Raw genomic sequence first — 12605 nt, forward strand, 5'->3', positions numbered from 1 at the left:
ACACCGGCCGCACCTACCAAGTCTGGCAGCAGTGGTCAGCAGCTGGGCAGCAGGCGGGAAGTCCCTGGCGCCTGCTGCTCTTTCCCCCGGCTTTCTCCCTGGCATCCAGCTTCAGAGCGCCGACTAGTATCAAAATTAAAGGGGCAAGTGCGTCAAACTTGACATCACGTTTGGCACAAGAATTGAATTATTCCCTATAAGTGGGAGTCTCTAGGCCAGTGGTTCACAAACTTTTTTGAATCACGGCACCCCAGTGCATCAGCATTGTTTTCACGGCACCCCTAAGTCAAAAGTTTGTTTTTGAGATATTCAGAAACAAATGTAGTAAAGTAGTACAGTGAAGCAAAGTGTGCTGACCTGTCATACGTAGAGTCAGTTATATACTGGTGGACACAGGGCCGGATTAAGGGGGGGGCGACAGGGGCGATCGTCCCTGGGCCCCCACACCTGAAGGGCCCCCACACCCGTCGGGGTTAAAGTGAACCGGAGGAGACGGAACCAGTTCCGCCTTCTCTGGCCAACCCAACCCCAGCGCCGCAGGGAGGCACCATTTGCCAGATGCCCGCTGAGATTGTAATCAGCGGGCGCCCGGCTCCCTCCCCGCAGCGGCTGCCGAAGACTGGAGCTCACTCGTGAGCTCCGGGCTCCGGCTCACGCAGTGCACTATGGGAGAGACGTCATGACGTCTCTCCCATGGTGCAGAGGAGCAGCCGGGCGGCATGGACGTGGACTGCAGTGGCAGCAGAAGCGGGAGCGGGGCTTAAGGTAAGTAATAGCTCTTTTTTTGTTTTGTAGTGCAAGTGGCTTTTTGTACTGGGGGCATTACTTGGGGAGAGGGGGCATTACACCTGGGGGCATTACTCGGTGGGGGGGCATTATACCTGGGGGCATTACTCAGGGGGCATTAATATTTGGGGCACCACTTCTGGGGGCATATCAATTGGGGGCTCTACTACTTGAAGGCAGGGCATTACTACTGGGGCACTACTACAGAGGGAGCATTACTATTAGGGGCACTAATACAGGGGCATTACTACAAGGGGGTATTACTACTGGAGCCACTACCACAGGGGGCACAACTACAGGGGTATTACTATTGGGCACACATAGGGTGCATGACTACTGGTGGACATTACTATTGGGGGAACAACTACAGTGTTATTACTACTGGGGGCATTTATACAGGGGACATAACTATAGCGGCATAACTACAGGGGGCATGACTACTTGGGGCATAACTACAGGGGGCATGACTACTTGGGGCATAACTACAGGGGGCATAACTACAGGGGGCATGACTACTTGGAGCACTATTAATAGGAGAATTGCATAAAGGGCACCACTACTGTGGGCACTGACACTAATGAGATCCCCACTGTGCATACCCTAAGTTCGTCACATTTAATACGGGCCCCCACATGTTTGTTGCCCAGGGGCCCCCACAGACCTTAATCCGGCCCTGGGTGGACAGGTTTGTGCTTCTGTTTGTCTACATATTTACATTACATTGACCATAAAGAATTTGATTTGATGCTGGACCACCAACCTGAGGCACCTCTGCAAGTGTCCCGAGGCACCCCAGGGTGCCGCGGCGCACAGTTTGGGAACCACTGCTCTAGGCACTAGACATTGCCAGAGTACAGGCCCCAAACCTTACTCCAGCACTTCTGATTGTTACTATTCGTTTCTGACCTTGGCTTCGTTCCTGACCTGTTTTTGTCTGACGCCGCATACTGCTTCACCTATGTGGTTCTGACCCAATTTGTCGACTATGGCCCTCATTCAGAGCCGTATGCTCTGAGCAGAGCGCACGCTCTGAATGAGGGCCGCCCTCCATAAAAATGGAGCGTCCTCCTGGACGCTCGTATAGCTGTGGGTCACCACCCACAGCCTATACGAGCGTGCATTTTGATGGCCGCGATTGTCGTGACCATCGCGACCATCGAAACTGCGAGCCGGAGCCTGCGGTTGAGGTTTTCAACCGCAAGCTCCGGAGTGATTTTGGCTCTATCAGAGCCAAAATCACTCCCACTGACATCACTAGTGATGTCAGTGGGCCGGCTTCTGACGGGAGGCGTTCCCATGGGAACGCCCCCGTCAGGGAGGCACGCCCCCGGCACGCCCACCAAAGGGGGCGTGCTGTCAATCAACATCAACAGCACGCCCCCTTTGATCAGACACAACGAGCGAAGGACTTTCCTTCGCTCGTCGCGTCTGGCGCATGAACACCTTAAGACGTACTAGGCTACACTCCAGTATACATCGGCACCTGTACTGGGGGGCCATGACCTGCATGTCGGATGCAGCTAAGTGTAAACTTCCTTACGAGTGTCCCTGGTGAATACCTCTGGCACATTAGACTCCGGACCTCTGTACTGGGTCTTAGGCAAGCACCCACTATCCAATCGTGAGTTTTCAACACTGTAGTTCTGTAGATTGGAAAGCATGTAAGCAGAAAATTGTGTGTTCTAAAATCGTATGATTGGAATTGAAATTGGAACAACAGTCACATTGTTTAATACATCATTCAGGTTTATACCGAGCTCAAGTTGTTGAATAAAGGGAAAATGACCAGTTATATTGGGAAGGAGAAACTCCACACAAAGGGCCTGATTCAGAGCCGGGCGCTATTTGCGCTCGCTTGTCCAGAAAAAGGGGCTGGCTATTTAATTTCACTGTTCGCTCTTTGTGGTCTGTTGACGCCTCTATGTCTGAACGAGCGAACAAAACATGCGGACATTTTTTGTAAAAAACGCCCCCTGGCCGCTCGCATCATACATCATCTCCGCTATTTATTAGATTAATCGAGTACATCGAAAGGCGAATGAACTGCTCGCTATTCTTGTGGTTGCATTTTCCTACCTCAATCATGCGAGCAGTTCTGGCTAAAAGACACCCAACTGACGTGGTCGATGACGCTGCTTTGTTAATTATGCACACCCTTAAAACGCCCGTTTTGACCTTTTGGCACGCCTGCGTTCGGATCTCCACTCCCCGTTTTCAAGCACCTTTACCTGTTACCACCCACATACGCCTCCTCCTGTCACTCAAATTAGCAGGCATTCGCTATTTTGCGAGCACACGATTTTCGGCCGCACTGACTGGTTCGCGCATGCGTACTAAAACCCATACGCATGCACAGATGTGCGAACATTGCTCGGAGCGAACGAGCGGCCGCTTATGAGTGGCTCTGAATCAGGCCCAAAGCCCATATATTAAGATGAGAGAATCACTCATGATTAGGAGGCATGAGCCCAATTATGGAGAGAAGGCGTAAGAGCCCCATGTTATGATTAAAGAGGGGGAGAGTCCCCACATACAGAAGTCCCCTTCTGCCAATAAAATGAGAGAGGCACTGCAGAGTCAATGTGGCTATACTGGATAGCACGATGGAAGCCCCATAATAGAGGAAAAAGAGTGTGAATCCCACAGTGAGGGAAGCCTGAGGCAGCAGAGAAGTCCCAAAGTCTGAGGGAAAGTGCTGCAGTGCTCTGAGACTCATAGAGAGCTGTGATAAAGAGAAGCAGAGCTGTGATAAAGAGATGCAGAGCTGTGATAAAGAGATGCAGAGCTGTTATAAATAAAGAAATGCAAAGCTGTAAAAAAACTGTGAGGAATATAAAGATGCAGAGCTGTAATAAAGAGATGCAGAGCTGTGATAAAGAGATGCAGAGCTGTGGTAAAGAGAAGCAGAGCTGTGATAAAGAGATGCAGAGCTGTGATAAAGAGATGCAGAGCTGTGGTAAAGAGAAGCAGAGCTGTGATAAAGAGATGCAGAGCTGTGATAAAGAGATGCAGAGCTGTGATAAATAAATAAATGCAAAGCTGTAAAAAAACTGTAATGAATATAAAGATGCAGAGCTGTAATAAAGAGATGCTGAGCTGTGATAAATAAAGAGATGCAGAGCTGTAATAAAGAGATGCGGAGCTGTGATAAAGAGATGCAGAGCTGTAATAAAGAGATGCGGAGCTGTGATAAAGAGATGCAGAGCTGTGATAAAGAGATGCAGAGCTGTGGTAAAGAGAAGCAGAGCTGTGATAAAGAGATGCAGAACTGTGATAAAGAGATGCAGAGCTGTGGTAAAGAGAAGCAGAGATGTGATAAAGAGATGCAGAGCTGTGGTAAAGAGAAGCAGAGTTGTGATAAAGAGATGCAGAGCTGTGATAAAGAGATGCAAAGCTGTGATAAAGAGATGCAGAGCTGTGATAAATAAATAAATGCAAAGCTGTAAAAAAACTGTGATGAATATAAAGATGCAGAGTTGTAATAAAGAGATGCAGAGCTGTGATAAATAAAGAGATGCAGAGCTGTGATAAAGAGATGCAGAGCTGTGATAAAGAGATGCAGAGCTGTAATAAAGAGATGCGGAGCTGTGCTAAAGAGATGCAGAGCTGTAATAAAGAGATGCAGAGCTGTGATAAAGAGATGCAGAGCTGTAATAAAGAGATACGGAGCTGTGATAAAGAGATGCGGAGCTGTGATAAAGAGATACGGAGCTGTGATAAAGAGATGCGAAGCTGTGATAAAGAGATGCAGAGCTGTAATAAAGAGATGCGGAGCTGTGATAAAGAGATGCAGAGCTGTGATAAAAAAAGAGATGCAGAGCTGTGATAAATAAAGAGATGCAGAGCTGTGATAAAGAGATGCAGAGATGTGATGAAAGAGATTGCAGAGATGTAATATAGAGATGCAGAGCTGTGATAAATAAAGAGATGCAGCCTTGAGATAAATAAAGAGATGCAGCCTTGAGATAAAGAAAGAGATGCAGAGCTGTGATAAAGATATGCAGAGCTGTGATGAATATAAAGATGCAGAGCTGTGATAAATAAAGAGATGCAAAGCTGTAAAAAAAAGATACCAAGCTGTGATGAATATAAAGATGCAGAGCTGTAATAAAGAGATGCGGAGCTGTGGCAAAGGGAGCTGTAATTAAATGATGCAGAGTTGTGATAAGCAAATATATGCAGAGATTAGATAAAGAGATGAACAGATGTGATACATAAGATATGGATATTTATGATAAATAAGAGATGTAGAGCTATGATAAATAAAAAAAATGCAGAGCTGTAATAAAGAGATGCAGAGATGTGATTTATAGATCCAGAGCTGTAATAAGTACAGAGATGTAGAGCTGTGATAAATAGATGATGAGCTATTATAAATAAAGATATGCATATACTGTATGTGATAAATAGATGACGAGCTATTATAAATAAAGATATGCATATACTGTATCTGATAAATAGATGATGAGCTATTATAAATAAAGGTATGCATATATGTGATAAATAGATGACAAGCTATTAGAAATAAAGATATGCATATATGTGATAAATAGATGATGAGCTATAATACATAAAGATATGCATATATGTGATAAATAGATGACGAGCTGTTAGAAATAAAGATATGCATACATGTGATAAATAGATGAGAGCTATTATAAATAAAGATATGCATATATGTGATAGATGACAAGCTATTATAAATAAACATATGCATATATGTGATAAATAGATGACAAGCTATTATAAATAAAGATATGCATATATGTGATAAATAGATGAGCTATAATATATAAAGATATGCATATATGTGATAAATAGATGATGAGCTATTATAAAGATATGCATATACTGTATGTGATAAATAGATGACAAGCTATTATAAATAAAGATATGCATATATGTGATAGATGACAAGCTATTATAAATAAAGATATGCATATATGTGATAAATAGATGACAACCTAGAATCAACTCCAGACCTTTTACCTGCTTAATTGATAATGAAATAACGAGCCCACACCTGTCCATGAAATAGCTTTTGAGTTGATAGTCCCATTACTTTTGGCCCCTTAAAAAGTGAGAGGCACATATAGAAACCGTTGTAATTCCTACACAGTTAAAGCACATCTTGTTTGTTTCATTTCAAAGCCATTGTGGTGGTGAATAGAGGCCAAAATATGAAATTTCTGTCAATGTCCCAATATTTATGCACCTGACTGTATGTGATAAATAGATGACGAGCTATCATAAATAAATATATGCATATATGTGATAAATAAAGAGATGCAGAGCTGTGTTAACTAGTTGCAGATCTATAATAAATAAATGTAACTTAAAAGTCCTGCCTACCACCACTACACATTCATTAATTTATCCTAAAATAGTGCTTCATAATATATAAGTACTATCAAAATAAATCCACACAGAGTATACCCTTGCCGCTAATTCAGTTATCCAACAACAAGAAGGATTTTACAATTTTACATCTATCGCTCCAAATTAAGATTTCAGGTGCCTGAGATTTCCTTATCCCTTTTATGGCCAGTCAATTGAAACTGCTTATATACTGAGAGTGGTGTTTTCTTTTGTTCCATCCTCTCTCTTTGATCTACAGTAAAGGTGGGTACACACTATACAGATATATCTGCAGATAGTGGCGTCCCTCCCCGCGGTGACACCTGGTGCGGGGAGGGATGCCTTGTGCGCAGCGAAGCCGCGCGTGCCCCGAAAAGGGCAGACCGCCCATACACACTTGCTGATGGACAGATATGTCTGCAGACATATCTGTCCATCGGCTGTGCAGCACAGCCAATGCAATATGTCGGTGAACGACGACGTTCACCGACATATCGCGGGTACACACTGGCCGACGGGCAGCAGATATATTGGCCGATCAATTGATCAGCCAATATATCTGTTAGTGTGTACCCAGCATAAGTTTACTATGGCTTAACAGACCAGTTCTGACAACTAAGAAAAGGACAGACAGTGCTATTTAGTGCTTAAGGGCTTATTTACAAAGTATCAGTTTGTAAAACTTGACACTTCTGTTCGTGTTTATGCCCGATATTTAAAAAGGCAGTGCTTTTACTAGCAAGATACGGCCAGTAAAAGTTTTGCCCTTTTAAATATCGGGCATAAACACAAACAGAAGTGTTGGGTTTTACAAACCTACACTTCATAACCAAACCCTCAACTGAGACACAACTCATCAAAAATTATGGAATGGACTTTTTTTGGTACTGTAGCTATAATTATACTTTTATTTGAAATTAACTTTTAATGTTTTACTACACAGTATTTTTTTTAAAGATAAAAGTTTTATAAAAGGGTGAATGTTACTTTAATAAACTGTTTTAAATGATCAAAGAACAAAATATATATATTTTTTTTTTTTTAGATTGAAACCGATAAATGTCAGGTTTTAAAATAATAAAACTTTACACTTAATTAATTGCTAAAATATAAAATTATGAGTAAAACCAATTGCATGTTGTTGTTAAATGGTTTGCCTTATATTTGAGTGTTATAATAAATACACTGGACTGAGGATTGTACCAATCAAGCAAGTTTGCCCATATTTAGGCATTTTCAGGAACGAGAAATTGGATGGCAAAATTATAAACTTGTTCTGCAGTGTGTTAAAATGGTCTGCTTTGTTTTGTCAACCTTCCTGAACTTCCTTTAGTCCAATGAATGAGTGAATGAGTGTGGCATTTCTGTGAGAAAGAAATATTGCTCTCAGTTGGAAATCTACTCCATGTGTGTTGTAATTTATATCATGACATATCTTTCATTGCATACAATATTGTTATTCAAGTGGTAGAAATGCTATTGACTTTTATATATTCTTTATGGAACCCATAATTTTTTCCTGCAGAAAAATGTGCTAAATTTAAATAATACATTTATATTAAAAAAATCCCATTTGTATTGAATTTCCTCAATAAATCTGGATAAAATGTCAGCTGGGGAGTTCTTATATAAAACATAAGAATAAACACTGTCATTCTAATTGAAAAATCTCCCCTTGGAAAGAACTAAAGCAACGTTGGTATAGACTGAAAGATGAAGTGCCTATTTAGTGCAGCTCAGCCACACCTGTCAAAAGGTAATTCCTTCATCTTCCCCAGACAATTTTAAAGATATCATGCACCATAAAATAGTGTAGTTTATGCCGTGCAAAGGTTTAACGCTCAGTTTCGGGTGATAATCCAAGCACACTTGGAACACAGGAGTTTTATTTCCAAGTGCGACATATTGGCCGCAAACCAACAGTCACAGCTATGCCTTACATGGAAATATATATATATATATATATATATATATATACAGGTTGAGTCTCCCATATTCAAAATGCTTGGGACCAGGGGTATTTTGGATAACGGAATATTCCGTATTTTGGAATATTTGCATATCATAATGAAATATCTTGGGAATGGGAACCATATATACATGCAGAATGCATTTGTGTGTTATATACACCTTATACACACAGCCTGCAGGTAATTTTATACAATATTTTTAATAATTTTGTGGCTCAAGCAAAGTTTGTGTACATACATGAAATTCATTTATGTATCATATACACCTTATACACACACATTATATAGTAATTTGATACTATATTTTTAATAATTTGTGCCTTAGACAAAGTTTCGGTACATTGAACCATCAAAAATCAAAGGTTTCATTAATTCAGTCAAGCCAAAAATATTCCGTATTTCGGAATATTCCGTATTTCGGAATATTTGGATATGGGAGACTCAACCTGTATATATATATATACAGTATATATATAACTGATAATATATATATATATATATATATATATATATATAAAACTTATATATTATATATATGTATACAGTTTCCAACAGTCCGGCACTCCAAATAACAATAATAACTCCGGACGGTGCCCGGAGTTATAGCAAGGGTGCGGCACTCATCCTGGAAAAAAGACGCTCCAAACTTAAGTAATAGGCATTATATATATGCATATACTGTATGTATGTGTATATATATATATACTGTGTAAACAAGTCAACATCACTTTACATTACCCATTTTTTCTAGGTGATGAATGATAATAACTGTAAATGGATAGTAGTGGAATTATGTATGTTAAATTGCATGTATAAAACACTGCTACACTGTTAGTCTCAGTACCATTACAATATGACCATTACTTACACTTTCAAATCCAGCATTTGGCTCTGGCTAAGAATATAGACACGCATGCATACATAAGGATATATAATTAATTAATTAATTAATTAGTTCAATAAAAATTCTCTACTACGGAACTTTAATTAAACAAAAAAATATTACTACTACTACTAATAATAATAAATATAATAATAATATAATAATTATAATAAGAGTAGTATATATACAGTATAAAAATAATTAATAGTAACTGTCAAAATTATTTCAGTAACTTGTATACATTTATAGCGATTAAGAGATGTATTTTCAGATTGTTTAAAATTGCATTTCCAGGAGTAATGGCCTTTAAAACAAAATTTTATGTGGTAATATTATATTGAAAAAAAAACTCCACATTGTCCTGATATCACCCAGTCTGGGAGACACTGCACAAAATGTAAAATAAATATAAAATTTGTAGACTATTTTAGGATTAAAAAAGGATGGGGTTGCCCTCAAAGGAAATCTGTGTCTTGCTCCAGGAAATAAATATGCCCTCCTATATATTTAAATCTCAATAAAGTGTATGTGGTTTATATGAGAGAAAGTACACAACATGTGTTCATCCGAGAATAGGACATTCCAAAACAAACAATCTCAGATTCTACCTAAAAAAAGTAATTGGTACGTAGCTGTGATGGTAACTGTCAGTAAAAATATTGCATTTGTTCAATTGTGCTACATGGTTGGACACTCTCAGTCTGTTACTACTCAGAGAGTCGAAGATTTATGTAAATTCGTCCTCCAAGCTCTCGTCTTTAATATTATATAAAACAATAAATATATATATATTATATATATACTGTATACTGTTTTAAAATAAATGAAAACATACATATGTGTCCACATACACTGAGTGCCTGTATGCCATATGACGCAAGACACCTGGTGCAACTGAGACTCTCCGTGACAAGTACTGTACCATATTTCTCTTTACATTTTCCAGATGAACATTTGAAAGTCTACAAATTTCTGGTGACTTTGCTCCCCCCAACTCTGAGGTACTGTGGAAAAAAATTGCTCTTCAAACAAAACACTATTTTAAATGCCTGTAAATCACTGATTTTATACAATCAGAGAGCAAAACAAGTTAACTAAGGAAATCGAATCCATTTGAACGTTTATGCATTAATGATCCAGGTCGGAGGGGTACCATTTTGATTTTAAATTCCCCCTTAGATACCCCACCTAGCAACTTTAAATAACCTTTTGAAAAGATCTGGGAACAAGATCTGGGAATTATTCAAGATAAATCAGATTGGTCAGATGTTAGGCAATGGGAATCTAAAGCCTCTATCAATACCAATGTTAAAGAAAGTTCTTATAAAATTTACACACGTTCGTATTTGGTTCCTGAAAAATTGCATCATATACTATATATCCTTTATCTTCAGATCTTTGTTGGAGACGATGCGGTCAAAAAGGAACATACAAACATATTTGGTGGGATTGTCCCTTGATTTCAGCATACTGGAATGAGATGCTCTTCCTTATCAATAGGATGTCTGCTTACTATCCACCTAAAGACCCATTACATGTTCTCTTGTGTAAACCTTTGAAAGGGGCCTCCAAATCTACGACTAAACTCAATAGCCATATTTTAAACTTTTAGTTGCTGCTCATTGGAAGCTTACTGTTGTCCCTTCAACACAGGCTCTGATTAATAAATTATGGTGTATTGCCTCGATGGAATTTATTACTTCCATTCTTCATGATAAAGTGGATACATTTCACGATACTTGGAGGCCTTTGTATTCTTATTTTCAAAGACAGATACAAGGTAATATTTGAACATAACTTTAGTAGCTTATTAAAAATATCAGAAATCAAGTGCTTTGTTCATCCTCTCCTAGAACTATGAGTAGTGGTTTGTATTGTAGTGTATGTCTTCCTTCACCCCCCTTTATTTTTATTTTCTTCTCCTTTATTTACAGTGGCATAGCCTGCCACTGTAACCTGCATCGTAAGCATGTCATCTGAAGCATGAAGTTAGAACTGGAGTTGAGTTTTAATACCATCTCTCATCTCTTTTCAGGTAAATGAATGCCATCTTCCATAACTGATGCTTTTAATTGCAAGAACAGTCTGTATTAAAAGTTTGTTTTACAATTGTGGGTCTGCAACATCCCCCACCATTAATTAGTTTGTTGAACAAGCTGCTCAGACACTCCCTCCCCCTGTACCAGCTGACCTAGCCTCTCCTATAAAGGGGAATCATTTAATAGCCTGCAAAGGCTTGGCCTGCCACTACAGCCTGCATCGTAAGCATGTCTTCTGATGCATGGAGTTAGAACCGGAGTTGGAACTGGATTTGGACTTTGAACTATATTCTAAACCAAAATGGAACAATTTCTCAAACATTGCAGCTCGGGGATGCTACCACTCCACCTTCAAATCACCCCCCCACCCTCCTTAGACTGCGTTTGGGGGCAGTCTCATGTTGCATCCCAATCGCACTCAACAAATTTCTGGGTGCGACAAGCTCTCACACTCTAACGAGGGAACCGCTTGGTGCAGTCATGTTACCTGTTACAGTTTACACCGTTATTTTTAATTTCTGTTTATCTTTAACATGGTTTTTACCTTATAATGCTGTCGCTATTCTTTTAAGATGGCCTTTTTATACCTTTTGTATTTAGCCTCTCATTCATTATTTTTATTTTCTCTCCGCCTGGATGTTATACTTCCGCTACTTGCACACCCTGCCAGATGTAACCTACACAGTGTGCCCCAGATGGCTGCCTGGATGGTTATTTCTTAGCAGAATGAACAAACATGTGGATCTATTCAGTCAGGGTGTATTATATTACTAATGTTTCAGTCACCCATATACATCATGCCCAAACTGCGTCACTGTTGCAGTATTTGCTACTCCCTGTTTTGAGCCATGTACTTCCGCCCCACTATATGATATGCCTGCGTGCTATACCTCCAATGTAGTGCATCCTCCTTAGGCAGTGTGTACTTCATATGGATCTATTCATACTGGGTATATCATACTGCCACTCACATGTCAGTTTTCCCATATATGCCTCGGGTTCTTGTACGGCTTATCTCCCTCATTGTAACCTTCGTAGTGCGCCCAACATGGCTGCCTCACCTGGTACACTCGTGGATGGGATAAAAAATACACGGACTTGACGATTATGGTGGCACCCTACTCCTAGCGTTGGACGCTGCAACCACTAATTTTGTGTCATCTCTTCTAGGCATAACCTATTCCACCCAGGGTAATCCTATGTAGTGCGCCCAAGATGGCTGCCTCATCTGGTACCTTTTGTTGGTGAAATATATAACCCGTGGAAGTTATATCGCAAAATGTCTGCACCAACCCTGCAATTTGTTTATTGTGCTCTTTAGGTTCTGGTTGTTTTTAATTATCTCCGTGTGGTTTTCTATTTTCTGCAATACTTAATCCTTGTACAATGTACCATGTTTTCTGATGTCTGTAAAGCGACTTTGAGTCCTGCGGCAGAAAAGCGCAATATAAATACAATTATTATTATTATTATTATTATTAATTTTTTCCTTTATTTCCCCTTTTGACTTCTAGATACTAAGGTCTATATTTACTAAAGTGCAGGTTTTTAGAAGTGGAGATGTTGCCC

This window comes from Taudactylus pleione, unplaced genomic scaffold, assembly GCF_031769625.1.
Source record: "Taudactylus pleione unplaced genomic scaffold, aTauple2 ptg000206l, whole genome shotgun sequence".
NCBI lineage: Eukaryota > Metazoa > Chordata > Amphibia > Anura > Myobatrachidae > Taudactylus > Taudactylus pleione.